The sequence below is a fragment of the Etheostoma spectabile genome, unplaced genomic scaffold (assembly GCF_008692095.1).
Source record: "Etheostoma spectabile isolate EspeVRDwgs_2016 unplaced genomic scaffold, UIUC_Espe_1.0 scaffold00004192, whole genome shotgun sequence".
Classification (NCBI taxonomy): Eukaryota; Metazoa; Chordata; class Actinopteri; order Perciformes; family Percidae; genus Etheostoma; species Etheostoma spectabile.
This window is the reverse complement of record NW_022603118.1, coordinates 22,266-37,126: the sequence shown is the minus strand read 5'-3', so window position 1 is coordinate 37,126 and position 14,861 is coordinate 22,266. Positions and strand designations below refer to the sequence as shown.

Genomic DNA, 14,861 nt, shown 5'->3' with positions numbered 1-14,861 from the left:
TGACTTGCCATCCAAGCAGGGAGATCAGCACAGAGATTTGCGGTGTAGCGAGATGGAGTAGGTTGCCCATTGTTCATTTAGACGTACCACCAATTGAAAACAGAGGTCTGTGGAAAAAACAATCTCCTGAACTAAAATTGAGGTTCAAGTAATGAAGAAGATTAACTGTTGCCCATGGAAGAAAAATCCCCAATGACTTGCTATCCAAGCATGGAGATCAGCACATATCCCACAATAAAGCTGTCGCTTACCGAGACTTGAGCTGTGGTATTTTTTTACTCAAAACATTGATAACCTAATTCAAACAACACAGCTTCAGACAAGTAAACTTTATTGCTGGTGGGTGCAAAAAAACAACTCTCCCTCTTGTTCCGCTTCTATACTCTTAGTGTTACGGTTAGTAAGACCCAGAACCATAGAGATACAAAAGGCATGCAGACAGGATAAGGTTCAGGTAGTTTAATGAGTGTGGAGGGGTTCAAACACTGGTGTAGACAGGTGGCTGGTCGGCGTGAGGGAGGAAGGCAGCTCGGAGGGACAACGGATGGATCTAAGGAGAGGCAGAGTTAGTACTAGAATACAACAACAAACAACAACACAGGCGCAAATGACTAGGAGCCCAGTTACCACAATAGTGCATGTAATAATCTGGCGTTGAAGGGGCGGTCAGCCCGGGTTTATGTATTGCAGTGGGTGATGAGTGATGAGGAACAGCTGAGTGGATGACGGAACGTAGATGGAAAGCCACGCCTCTAGATCCCTGGAACGCCCTCACGGCAAGACAGACAAGACACACAGAAGAAAGGGAAGACACGACACACGTTGGGGAATTCACCAGACCACAACATTTAGCCCTCGTGACAAGAAAAATGCACCAGATGACCTTCTATCCAAGCAGGGAGATGAGTACAGAGATGTGGGTGCTAGCAAGATGGACGTAGGTTGCCTATTGTACATTTAGACTTACCAGCAACATTATTATGATGCAAACCTGCTTGAAAAACAGCCACAATTCTTTTTAAAGACTTATGGATGGAACACAAACAATATGAAGTGTTCAAGAACATCAACTCTACACCTGAACAGGGACTTGAACCCTGGACCCTCAGATTAAAAGTCTGATGCTCTACCGACTGAGCTACCCAGGCTTCTAAAACTACTGGCTGTGGAAAAAATAATCTCTTGAACTACAGATTGAAGTTTAAGTAAATGAAGACCATTAAGCTGTTACCATGATCACGGTCTTCTGGACAGCAGGAGGGTAGACCATAATTGCACAATGCCTGAGAACACCAAATGTTATTGTACAAAACTGGTTGAAAATTGGCTAAATTGACCAAACGATTAAAAAGCTCAAAGTCCCAACTCATCATGGCCACTAGCAGACTGTGAACATCCTGCAAACCTGCATGACAGATGACGTTAGCAAGCACTTCTTACATATCCCAGAATCAAGCTGTTGCCTTACCAGGGACTTGAGCTGTGGTATTCTTTTTCGCTCAAAACGTTGCAACCTATTGCAATTTGTGGACAAATAAACTTTATTGCTGGTGAGTACAATAAAACAACTCTCCCTCTTGATCCGCTTCCTCTTGACGGGAAAAATCCACCAGATGACTTGCCATCCAAGCAGGGAGATCAGCACAGAGATTTGGGTGCTATCAAGATGGATGTAGGTTGGCCATTGTTCATTTAGAGATAGCACCCGCATTGTTATGATGCAAACCTGCATGAAAAACAGCCACAATTCTTTTTAAAGACTTGTGCATGTTACTTACATGATACAACAGTGTCTGAAAGTGTTCAGAATTGCCAAAGTGTACAACTCATCCAGGTCATCCAGAACTCAGCCAATTTTGCTCAATTTGGCCTTAATTATTTCTGGACATCTGTTCTTTTTAAACAGTCAAAAAGCAGGCCGGTTAGCTCAGATTGTTTGAGTGTGGTGCTAAAATGCTAAGCACCGGCAGACACTTAGGGGTACTAAAATTGCCAAACCCTACGCCCAAAATAATCTGTATCCACCTTTTGTTTGCACAAATCGGCCATTAACGCAAAAAACAAGTCTCAATCTCTATAGCTCTACTTTCCATGTTTTGTAGCAAGGCCAAAAACATACAGTTGTAAGGTTGTCTGCTCAGTAAGTGCAATATGAGTCACAGGTAACTGATGTGCCTAGCATTAATCTATTTCCTTCAACAAAAGCTAACTGGCCACCTAATTAGTCTGCCTTTTTTACAAATGTTACCTCGCTCTTGAATTTCAGATAAACTGATAACCGTGGAAATTCAGATTTGGAAATATTACTTTCTTTTTTGCAACCATGTGGCCTTATGGACAAGGCATCTGACTTTGGAGCAGAAGATTGAGGGTTCAAGTCCCTTTGTGGTTAGAAACTCCTGTCTACCTCCAGAAACCCAACGGGAGCATGTAGCACCTTGGTTTGGACTCTACAGTCATGCTTTTGCGTCTTTTTTGCAAGGTCAACAACATATGCAGTCCCTACAAACCATACACAACCAGGTAGCCCATCTAGAACTGGCCCAATTTTTCAAACAGTTAAAAAGCAGGCCGTTAGCTCAGATGATTTGAGTGTGGTGCTCATAATGCTAAGCACCGGCAGACACTTTAGGGGTAATAAAATCACCAAACCCTACACTCAAGATCATCTGTTTCCACCTTTTGTTTGCACAAATAGGACATTTGCGCAAGTGAGAAGTTCTTGTATCTCAAAGGCATATGAGGTTGCATACAGATGGAGAGAAGGAGGAGGAGAGAGGTACCTAGTGCATCATGGGAAGTCCACCGGTAGTCTAGGCCTATAGCAGCACAACTGAGGGATGGTTCAGGACTCACCCAAGCCAGCCCTACCTATAGGATTTATCAAAGAGGAGAAGTCTTAAGCCTACTCTTACATGTGGAGATGGTGTTTGCCTCCTGAACCCAAACTGGAACCTGGTTCCACAGGAGAGGAACGCTCTGGCTCCCATTCTACTTTTGGAAAACCTGTTCTTGACTTGCCTTTTCCCACATCCCACTTTTCCCGCAAATCTCGGTGGAATGTGTTTTAAGTCACAGTATAGGTGAAAAAAATCAACCTTTCAACTTTCACATTTAGTTTAAAGTAAGCTTACAGGTTTAATGTCCTTGGCCATTTAGACTGTAAACATTGCCACCCTGGTGACTTTCTTCCATGTCTCCATGAACGCCCATATATTTGGGCTGACAGTTGAGAAACCTTCCCTTGTTTAATATGACATGGATGACTGAGAAACTACTATATCACGGCATGTTTAATTTACTATATTATAATTTTTGAGACAGGTCCTACTGAACATTAGTTACATCAGTCAGGATGGCCGCGCAGTCCAAGGTGCTGTGTTCAGATCGCAGTCTCCACTGGAGGCGTGGGTTCAAATCCCACTTCTGACAGCTAGTGTATTCATCTAGAACTAATGTCTGAGACATGATATTGGGAATTAAGACTTTCAATGTTCTTTACATTTAAGAGAACATGAATGTGCGCAAGAAACGCAATTGCAAGTACAGTGTTTTGTGAGCATTTTTATTGTAAACACATGTAAAGTTACCATGTGTTTGTACACAGTAGACATATCTACTGCTGTATTCACTGTCTGTGGCCAGTCTTTCAAAACCTGTTCTTGACTTGTTTTTCCCACATCCTCTGAACGCTTAGCTAACTAAATGACTTAAGGTGGCCTGTAATTGTTGCTTTTTCATCTTTGCTGTGATTGTTGTGTACCTTCAATAGCATACATGTGGCTATTGTGAAAGAAACTGTCTAGCATAACCCTGCAACACTTCTAAAGGTTCCATGGTGTTCCATGGTTAGCACTCTGGACTCTGAATGCAGCAATCTGAGTTCAAATCTCAGTGGAGCCTGTTTTTAAGTTGTATGTCTGCTTAAGTTAAGTGTAATGTCTTGTTTGTGTTGTAGTATGGAACCATTTTCCTGTCTTTATGTATTATGAAACTTATTTCCTGGAAGAAGAGTTACTGTTGCTCAATGGGATTGTTCCTGGTTAAATAAAGGTTAAATAAAAACAAAATTCATCTGTAATATGTCCAAACATTCCTCTCTTCATTACCGACATACTGGAAGTCGGCCATGTTTAATTGGATGCTCTCCAGTTATTGTTGTTTGGTAGATTGACATTATATTTTCTTACTTTGGGGACTTTTCATTTCATATTCTTTGTCTGATATTTTCTATTCCCTGTTTGTATTTTCTGTGACTGCATGTGGTTTTAAATCTGTTGGAGTTTCTTCAGACTAAAGCAAAGACACTGATGATGTAATCCAAAAGAAACATAAAGGACAGCAACCTGTTTCCAGAGGACACTAAAGAATGACGGAGCAGCAGGAAACAGAGCAGCTCAAATAGCAAACAGCTGATTTATTCATCTGACTCGTAGAATAACGCCAATGATTGACTTGTTTTAAATGTCTGGGAATGTGGAACAGCTCCATGGTGACTACCTGAAATAAAACAAGGCCACATGCTGATTATTGGGGGCTTGATTTGATGGATTTATTCTTCCTGTTGTGTCTCTGTTTAAACTCCTAATTTAAAGGTAAAGTCAGCGTCCACTAAAGGTTGTGCTGTTGCTGCTGACAGACTCAGATCATTATTCTAAGTGTGTGACAACATTATGGGATGGATCCTACAGAGATAGACCTTTTAGTTAAAGAGGAACATCCTTTTAGTTTAGATCCTTTAGTTTCCAACCAGACCAGAGTGGTGATTGTAGGAACAGTGGAAAGATGAACCAAGACGGCTTTTAATATAAATATTTTCTTTTTCTATTGACTATAGTTGTGTTGTTATTAACAGAAATCAACCTATCAACATCTCTATTCGTCATAAAGTTCCGACGTTAAGTTTTTCACCGCCAGTTCAAAATGGAGCTGAACACGGAGGAGGATTCCTCCCTAACGGCCGCTCTGCTCTGCTCCGTGCCCCCGCTGTCCGGTAATAGTTAAAGCAGATAAAAACCTAAAGAACACTCAAAAGCTTCAAGATAAAACTTACTTAAGAAGCGTCTTCATTCACGTTCAAGCAAAGGCCTGTTTCCAGCCAGACTATGAGTTGATTCATGAAATCCCTGTTATTAATATGTGGTCAGTCCCATATGGTCTAGCGGTTAGGATACCTGGTTTTCAACCAGGTGCCCCAGGTTTAGCTCCCGGTATGGGAATCGGTATTTAGCCGGTGAAGGTCTGCAGAAAGATCTGTACGATCGCTGACATTGGCCTGTATTGAATCAGAGCTGTAGTTAGGTAATCTAAGTTATATGTGTTTCATGATCGTACTTTTGTTTTTGAATGGTAGATGAACAACTGTGCTCGAATTTCTAATCAAAAAACATGAACTTTCCCATTTTGACAAACTGTTTTGATCCCTTGAGGTATTTCATTGAAGTCTTTGGTCTTGGACAGTTACCTTGCAATCTAAAACTGTAAATCCTATTGTCTCTGGAACAATAGTTGGCAGTTGGAGGAGTAATGGCTCTTTACAGTGAATATGCAAAAGAAGATGTTCACATATTCAGCCCAGGTAAATGCTCAGCCCATATTCACACAGACCTAAACCTACTTATTAGTTACAATATTCTAAAATCAACAATGCCAGAGAAAAATGACAAAGAGTGATAACGTTTTTTAGAATGTAAGGATTGGCTTTTCCCTTGCAAACGTTTGTTCCAATAACATTGACAAGCATACCGTTAGTTACGTTCCTTGTGTTTGTCAGATCTGGGGAAGTGATACTTGCAAGTAGTGTGGCCGAGTGGTCTAGGGTGCTGGATTAAGGCTCCAGTCTCTCTGGAGGCGTGGGTTCAAATCCCACCACTGTCAACTGCTGAAATGTTACATACATTGGTACACTCCTTGCTGAGGATTGGCTGAACTTGACTTTCCAGCACCTTGGAGTAGAGTTTACCAAGGAGCCTGAGCATAGTGATACTCCTGTAATGGGCAGATGCCATTCTTCTTGAAGAGGGGAGCAACCACCCTGGTCTGCCACTCCTTAGGCACTGCCACAGACCTCCACGCAATGTTAAAGAGGTATGTCAACCAAGACAGCCTCTCCTTACAGTATTTCTCAACGAATTTAATCAATCCCTGGGGCTTTGCCACTGTGGAGTTCTTTAAACAGTAAAACCAAGGATATTTTTACTACTGTAAAACTAAGTTACAGTAAGGGTCTTATACTGTAAAAAAACATGTACAGTTATGATACTGTAATCAGGAAGTTACAGCACGTTGCCAGTAAGTTAACGCAAATTTACAAAAAAAAGTCTAACAGTGTTCAGACAAACATCATTGACTTTCTTTCTTGTAAAAAACACAACTTCCTGGACTTTCTTTACAACATAGTCTGTACATGTCCCTTGCTTCCAAATTCCCATTTTTCATGGGCTGAATCTCAACTAGCACTGACTCTGCAGAGAGAGCCAATCAGAGCTGATCAGCAACAGCTGTGCTACCTGCATGATGGGTTTTAACCTGGCATGTAGCACAGGAACCATTTTCTCTTGGTGACTGGAGTGATGGCAGCTGTTTGGGTCTTTGTTGTTTGTGCGCTGACTGTTTGGATTAACAAAGGTTGTTACATTTCTTCTGTTTGAAGCTTGTATTCAAATATGTAGTGGAGTATAGCGAATGTAAAGAGTAGGGTAAATTACTCAATTACTGAAATGAAATTTAGCAAGTTCATGATATGTGGCGTCAAACAGCAGAAACATTTGATTAACAGCAGTTGTATTGTCCTTAGGCTTGAGTTTGCCAGTTGGTGGCACAAATGAAAGACATGATGATGAGCTGCAGAGGAGAATGATTAGAGGTAAGAACGTTAGTGACAGAATCTTTCAAGAGCTACTTACGGATACTAACTGAATTTATTTTGTACTACAGATGTGTCTCCCAATGATATCTCCATGAAGAGGGCCTTTGCACTTCTCCAGTCAATGGAGTCCATGTTGATCCAAGCTGCTAAAAAAGGTGAGCAGGTTCTATGAAACCATATTGGGAAAATGCTTCAATTGTGTTTACAGCTGAGGTTCTTTGTGGCACAATGTAGTAAATTAAGGTTAAGTTGTCTGGCTTTTGGAACGGGGATTCCAACCCATGTTTAATTTAAGCTATTTTGACCATACAATGTGGGTATAAAGCTGGCTTCTCAAATTATTCAGACATTTATATAGTCAGTCAGCCAACTTAAGCTAAGGTAGCTCTGTAGAGATTGTGGAATTTCCCAACCAAGTAAATGCAGCACATGAACACAACTGCTGTGCTAACTTAATCTCAATACAGATTCTGTAATGATGTAAACAAACTCCACTGGCCTAATTACCAATTAAATGTTTTGGAGGTATCAAGTCTTAAAAGGAAGTCTTAATACTTTACTTTTTAATCAAAAACAAAGAAGCCTTAATGGTAAATTATTTACAGTATTAATGTCAAGGGTAGTTGGGAATTAACGATTTCTACGTATTTTTCAGCACAACTGGAAACCAATGAAGTAGAAGCTGAGGCAGCTATTCAAAAACTTGCAGATGTTCAATTGCCCTGAACGGACCCAAACCGCTGGGCGACCAGGCTGCCAACCAGACGCTGGGCGACCAGGCTGCCAACCAGACGCTGGGCGACCAGGCTGCCAACCAGACGCTGGGCGACCAGGCTGCCAACCAGACGCTGGGCGACCAGGCTGCCAACCAGACGCTGGGCGACCAGGCTGCCAACCAGACGCTGGGCGACCAGGCTGCCAACCAGACGCTGGGCGACCAGGCTGCCAACCAGACGCTGGGCGACCAGGCTGCCAACCAGACGCTGGGCGACCAGGCTGCCAACCAGACGCTGGGCGACCAGGCTGCCAACCAGACGCTGGGCGACCAGGCTGCCAACCAGACGCTGGGCGACCAGGCTGCCAACCAGACGCTGGGCGACCAGGCTGCCAACCAGACGCTGGGCGACCAGGCTGCCAACCAGACGCTGGGCGACCAGGCTGCAAACCAGACGCTGGGCGACCAGGCTGCCAACCAGACGCTGGGCGACCAGGCTGCCAACCAGACGCTGGGCGACCAGGCTGCCAACCAGACGCTGGGCGACCAGGCTGCCAACCAGACGCTGGGCGACCAGGCTGCCAACCAGACGCTGGGCGACCAGGCTGCCAACCAGACGCTGGGCGACCAGGCTGCCAACCAGACGCTGGGCGACCAGGCTGCCAACCAGACGCTGGGCGACCAGGCTGCCAACCAGACGCTGGGCGACCAGGCTGCCAACCAGACGCTGGGCGACCAGGCTGCCAACCAGACGCTGGGCGACCAGGCTGCCAACCAGACGCTGGGCGACCAGGCTGCCAACCAGACGCTGGGCGACCAGGCTGCCAACCAGACGCTGGGCGACCAGGCTGCCAACCAGACGCTGGGCGACCAGGCTGCCAACCAGACGCTGGGCGACCAGGCTGCCAACCAGACGCTGGGCGACCAGGCTGCCAACCAGACGCTGGGCGACCAGGCTGCCAACCAGACGCTGGGCGACCAGGCTGCCAACCAGACGCTGGGCGACCAGGCTGCCAACCAGACGCTGGGCGACCAGGCTGCCAACCAGACGCTGGGCGACCAGGCCTGCCAACCTGACGCGCCTTTGACATGTTTCTGCATGTACCTACTTATATCTGTGGTGATATTAAACTGAACTGATTTTACCATACTTCTCTGATAAATTGTAAGCTATGAATGATTTAATCTGCCAGGAAGCACAACGGTTTCTTTTTGCCATTACTTTATGCATGCCTCCAAACTAAAACAATTGCACAAAAAGGTGATCACTTAGGGATCAACACTTCAAATTTACATGTTAAGTTTCTTTATCAGAAATGAATTTCTATTAACCAAAATAACGGGTTTAAAATTTTATTATTTATGAATTTTAGGGTTTTAAAATACATAGTGTTTGGTTTTCCTAGGTCAATTTTTGACCTGTTGGTCCAATGGAACACTATTGTGCTTTATAGCAGATGAGCACATGTAAAGACCCACTAAAACACCTGCACACATACACGGGCCCACAAACACACAATAATACAAACAGCAGCTGCAAACTACCTCATGTAATGGTAACATTGTGCTTTCCAACACATGGAAATGCACACAGTACTAGAGACCTGCAAAAGATCACATTGTGCTCTCCTAAATAAACCTGCGCACACACACCTGGGGAAATGGTTATATATTGTACTTTTCAACAGATGGAGACATCAGTCCCAGATTATTTTTTTTGTCTTTTTTGCGATTATTGCAGTCCAAAATGCCAGATTTTTGCGGGAGCTTTTGTAAAGCTTTGTCTTGCAATAAAAGTTGCAATGTCTTTGTTTTTTAAATGTTTAAAAATAACTGGAGGAAAATAAAATTACTCTAGGCTAAATGTTTGTACTAATCTTCTAGAAAAAGGCTTAGGATGCTGCAAATGTGTAATATGAAACTGGCTGGAGGATTTAAGACTATTTGTTGAATTAATCGAATTTGAACATGTGTCTGTGGCTTGTTTATCTTTACATTGTTAATTCCTCACCTGGCCTCGGACACATTCCTATGGTTTGATAAAGTATTTGACTTTGACGCATCACTGCACTTATTATGATTGTAGCTGTTCTCAGTTTAGGTCATCCTGTACGATACGTCTCCAGTTTTTCCTGCATCCCCCATGTGTGTCCTACTGAGACAAAGACTGGCACGTGGGACTGCTCGGATTAGTTGAAGTCAGGGGAGACTCTGGTTATGGTCAAATTTACGGAAAAGTTGCAGTGATTGGTCAAAATTGGGGTCGCACCAAAGTCACGGTGATTGGTTGAATTTGTGTGAATTCTACCATTACGACATTGCGAAATGCTGGAGGGACTGACACACACAGTTGTGTGTTCAGAATAATAGTGAATAAAACAGTGAATAATTCTCAAAATCATCCTTAGAATAGCTTTTAATTCCATAACATAAATACACTGGGAACGCTGCACATTCAATTCCAAATCACACTTACGTTATGACCTCAATAGTGTATGTGTGTGTGTGTGTGAGTGAGAATGTATGTGTGTATATATGTTTCTGTGTGTGTGTACGTGAGAATGTATGTGGGTGTGATTGTGTGTGTGTGAGTGAGAGTGTGTGAGTGTGTGTAACATGGTCGCCAGGAAGTCCTCCTGGTGTTCTAACACTGTCGAGATAAGCCTCTTTAAACCATATTATTCTGCTTTTTAAATACAAAATTTAAAAAATACAATGTTCAGTGCAAATCTTGTAACACAGACTGAAAATAAAGGATAAGAGATACATTTGTGGTGACTTCCAGTACCTATGAGATAACACAACATTGTTCATGGAGGTACATCTGCAATTTGATAGTCTGTGATGTGTCATTGGATTGCTACCACTCTTAAAGCATGCCTTTTGCTGTCAGAAGGATTTCAACCTGCGCGGGGAGCCCCCAATGGATTCTAGTCCATCACCTTAGCCACTCGGCCACAATAATCTGAAAAGCAGTGCCATACCTGTTTGGACAAATGTTCATAAACTTTTCAATTGGTTAGTAGTAGTTACCAGACACGGGCAAAATGGAAATTGTAGTGCACTGTCTGTGTCTGTGGATCCATGTAGATCAGCTTAATTGATATGCTCCCTTTTTGGTTGGATAAAACACAACAATAAACAGTTAAAAAATAAAAACAGATAAAACACAAGAATAAACAGTTAAAAAATAAAAACAGCTAAAACACAAGAATAAAAAGTTACAGGGCAGTATACAAAATTAAACATTAAAGAAATGAATAACCATTTAAAGAAAGGCAACATCAAGAAGAATGTTCTTCAGCCTTGATTTAAAAGTTATTGAAGATGAAAGCATAGCCAAGTCTTTCCAAATCCTGTTGACACATACGTCCCTTTAACCCTTGATATTTTCTTAAGGGGATAATAGGCTGACTTTGTAATTGTCTTAATGTGGCTGTTAAAATTTAAGTCAACGACTTCACCAAGATTTCTGGCTTTGCAATCTCTGCAAAAAAAATTAACTTTTGGAAATTGATCTTAATGCCTTAATTAATAAAAAAGAAAAAGAAAAAGACAACGTTTAAGGACACCAGATGTCTTGTCTAGCGATGGTGGTATAGTGGTGAGCATAGCTGCCTTCCAAGCAGCTGACCTGGGTTCGATTCCCAGCCATCGCAGTAGTTTTCATTGTGTGGTTACTTGCTTTATTTGTCAAGAAGTAACCAGCAAGGTTACTTGCCCAACCCGATTTGATCAAATATTAGACATTTGTGCAAACAGGTATGAGTATTCTTCAGGTTGTTGTGGCCGAGTGGTTAAGGCGATGGACTAGAAATCCATTGGGGTCTCCCCACGCAGGTCGAATCCTGCCAATGACGAAAGGTTTTCTTCCAGAATAATGGCAAACAATGACACATCACAGTAACCCTATTTCACTTGTGCCTTCATGGACATTGTTGTGTTACTTCATAGGTACTGGAAGCCAACTTTCTCCACCATTTCTTATCTGTCTGTGTTTCAAGATTTGCAGTGAGCGTTGTATTGTCCAGCAGAAAGGGAACAGGTGTGGGAACTTTTTGACTATGATTTATATCGTAGCAGTGCAATCATTTTGCCCAGGTTTAATTTCCAGCTACCGTAGTTGCATTTACAGGCTGGTAGCGCCTTTCTGCTTGTTCTTTAAGCTAACTATTTTAGCTTTAGCCTGGCTGGTAGCAGCTTTCTGCTTGTTTCTTTAAGCTAACTATATTAGCTTTAGCCTGACTGGTTGCAGCTTTCTGCGGTGGGAAATGGCCGGGAGACGTTGTGATTATGTTGCATTAATCAGGGGGTTAGTTTGTATTTGAGGAGAACATAAAACCCCAACTACTGTAGCGTCACTCACTACCATCAAATACTATGACATCACTGTGTCAGAGGCAGCTGTTGCCAACGGTAGGCTACTTTTCTACACACGGAGAGCCTCACTTCCCATACCAAACCCCGTCGGACTAACGTCACATCCACACGTTGCCCACATGGCTACCTGTCTTAAAGGGGAACGGTCGGATGGTAATAATCATGTAAAGGAGAAACGGTGAAAGGTTACTTTTCTATCAAGCAGCAAAAAAGTATTAACGTCAACATCGTAACGTCCTGCAATGTGACTTTCGCGCATGCGCACATCGCGATGTCAATGCTAAAACACAATATTGTTCAGCCCTAACTGACGGTATGCTTCAGTAAGCTAGTTTATCACTTTTATCTTGGGTAATACCACATGTAAGTATATCTTAGTTTATTTAGAATCCCAACATAGGTTATACTACGTACACTGTATAACAATACATTACATGTTTCTTTATTTCATCTTACATTTTTGCTAGCCTGTTGTGTAGTTATATTGTTTTTACAATTATCTTTGTTTAATATCTGTGACTCATTACTATCTAAGTAACTGGTCATTGTGTTTTCTCCCAGTTTCACCCTTTGTTACTCAAATAAACGTGCTACAAGGATCCCGGTCGCCAGTGCTTGATGGTGGAAGGTGTTTAGCTGCTGGTCAGATTGCACAGCGTTACGTACGTGAAAGACAAGACATATTTCATGGTAAGTATTTCCAGGTAATCTCTGCACCTCTAATCTCTGCACCTCTGTTATTCTAATATTACCATGTAACAAAATTGAAACAGGCAGTTTTGCATTTTCCACCACTGATTCATGGTTTTTATTTCAGAAACTACCAGAAGCATTTCCAAGTAATAACTACACCTCTGTTTTTGTATTATTACCATGTAATTAAATCGAAACAGGCAGTTTTGCATTTTGCACCACTGCCTTCTAAATCTCTAGCCATGCGCCATTTCTTGCCTAAAACAATATAACCAACAATATGTTAAATTAAATTTCATAGATGTAACTCCCTGATGGTCTAATGGCTAGGATTCGGCGCCCTCACCGCCACGGCCGGGGTTCAATTCCCGGTCAGGGAATGGTCAGGACTTGACAGATACAGATTTAAAAGAGCAAGTTTTTGGTTGATTTGTCAAATTCTTCCTCATTAGTTTAACGTTTTAAAGAGTACCATTTCCTTTAAATCAGACCCCGACAGGGATGTATCCTTTTGTCATCATTGATGGGTCATAAACACTTCATCTGCCTCCATCTCAATAACAATTCTTTTCATTTTTTCAAGCAGTAACTAAACCCCTAACCAACATTTTTAACTGAAAACCAATGTATGTGAGTGTCAAGTAATGTTATTGTTGTATTCAGGTCCAAATTTTGACATTTTAGCGCAATGCAAAGGTGCATAAAAGATTTTTTTCTACATACCTGGAGCGATGCAAAGCAGGGGTGGCCAACTAGTCAAGGAACAGCAAGAGACTTGGTATTTAAGACTACAAACTGACTATGTGACAGATGTGTAATCTGTCATGTCCTGCCTTCTGAAGCTCTAGCCAGGCGCCATTCCTCGCCTAAAACAATATGAGTCATTCCAGTAAGTGAAAAAAAAACTCACATCTACAAAGATAAATTTGAAAGATGTGATTCCCTGATGGTCTAGTGGCTAGGATTCGGCGCTCTCACCGCCGTGGCCCGGGTTCAATTCCCGGTCAGGGAAGGGTCAGGACTTGAGAGATTTAGGTGTGATGTTTGAAAGAATAAGTTCCTGGACTTGATTTTTATTTGTCAATTCTTTCTCATTAGTTTAAATGAACTGAGAACATCAGTTAAATGACTTACAGTTCTCAAAGACACACACAATCTCAACTGGTTATCCTTTAGACAGCTAGTCTCTTTTTCTTTTCTCTCACTTTTGTCTCTGTCTGGCCTTATGTATTTGCTTGGATTACATCAAGTGACCTGCATACCAATGACCGTAAAGATTAATATGTACAGTACATGGTTTTCAGAACTGTACCTTCAGAGAAAGGTAAGGCCACTAGGGTTATCTTTGGGCTGCTCTATATTCACCTGCAGAATGATAAACCCTAGAGTTGGCTTACTCCAGATTATTTAAGCAACAAACGTCCCTGGGTGGACTTGAACCACCATCCTTTCGGTTAACAGCCGACTGCGCTGACCTATTGCGCCACAGAGACTGCATATGTCTGATGTTTTTTTTATTTCTGATTCTGATGTAGAGATGGACAAACGACTCAAAAGCATAATACTTCTTGCCATGACATAACAAGAAACAGTAAAAAAAGAGGTCGGCGAGATAGAGTTCAAGACCCTTTTTTCAGGACACTCAAACTTTGTCGCTCAATATGGCAGGAATTCTATGCATCCAGGGCCAAGTGTTTTACCATTTCATCCACTACGGGTCCCTAAGGAACTTTACATGTGTTGACAATAAAGATGCTCACAAAACACTGCACTTGGAATTGCGTTTCTCATGCACATTCATGTCCTCTTAAATACAAAGAACTGCTAAGTTCTTTATTCCCCATATCAACTCTTAGACATTAGTTCCAAATGAAAATACTAGTTGTCAGAAGTGGGATTTGAACCCACGCCTCCAGTGGAGACTGCGACCTGAACGCAGCGCCTTGGACCGCTCGGCCATCCTGACTGATCCAACAGATCTTCAGTAGGACCTGTCTCAAAAATGATTATATAGTAAATTAAATGACATGTCTGACGGGGCGCTACCTATACCATCCAAAGACCGAGACTGCAGAAATATGTTCAATGCCTGTATATGTTTAATGTATTCATATTTTCGTTATTTTCACAATGTTTATTCTTCTCATCGGGTAGGATTGCATTTTCTTAGGCGGCATATTCCCCTGGGCCTGGTGGTATCTGGCT

General features: G+C 42.2%; 5 non-coding genes across 5 annotated transcripts; 2 read left to right on the top strand and 3 right to left on the bottom strand.

Moving 5' to 3' along the window:
- Nucleotides 1-1,075: 1,075 nt before the first annotated feature.
- On the bottom strand, nucleotides 1,076-1,148 carry trnak-uuu (transfer RNA lysine (anticodon UUU)). Its single transcript has one exon. It is a non-coding gene; the product is annotated as a tRNA-Lys (tRNA).
- Nucleotides 1,149-11,170: 10,022 nt separating this feature from the next.
- trnag-ucc (transfer RNA glycine (anticodon UCC)) lies at nucleotides 11,171-11,242 on the top strand. Its single transcript has one exon. It is a non-coding gene; the product is annotated as a tRNA-Gly (tRNA).
- Nucleotides 11,243-13,596: 2,354 nt separating this feature from the next.
- trnae-cuc (transfer RNA glutamic acid (anticodon CUC)) lies at nucleotides 13,597-13,668 on the top strand. Its single transcript has one exon. It is a non-coding gene; the product is annotated as a tRNA-Glu (tRNA).
- Nucleotides 13,669-14,075: 407 nt separating this feature from the next.
- On the bottom strand, nucleotides 14,076-14,149 carry trnan-guu (transfer RNA asparagine (anticodon GUU)). The gene has a single exon. It is a non-coding gene; the product is annotated as a tRNA-Asn (tRNA).
- Nucleotides 14,150-14,539: 390 nt separating this feature from the next.
- trnal-cag (transfer RNA leucine (anticodon CAG)) lies at nucleotides 14,540-14,622 on the bottom strand. The gene has a single exon. It is a non-coding gene; the product is annotated as a tRNA-Leu (tRNA).
- Between the last annotated feature and the right edge of the window lie 239 nt (nucleotides 14,623-14,861).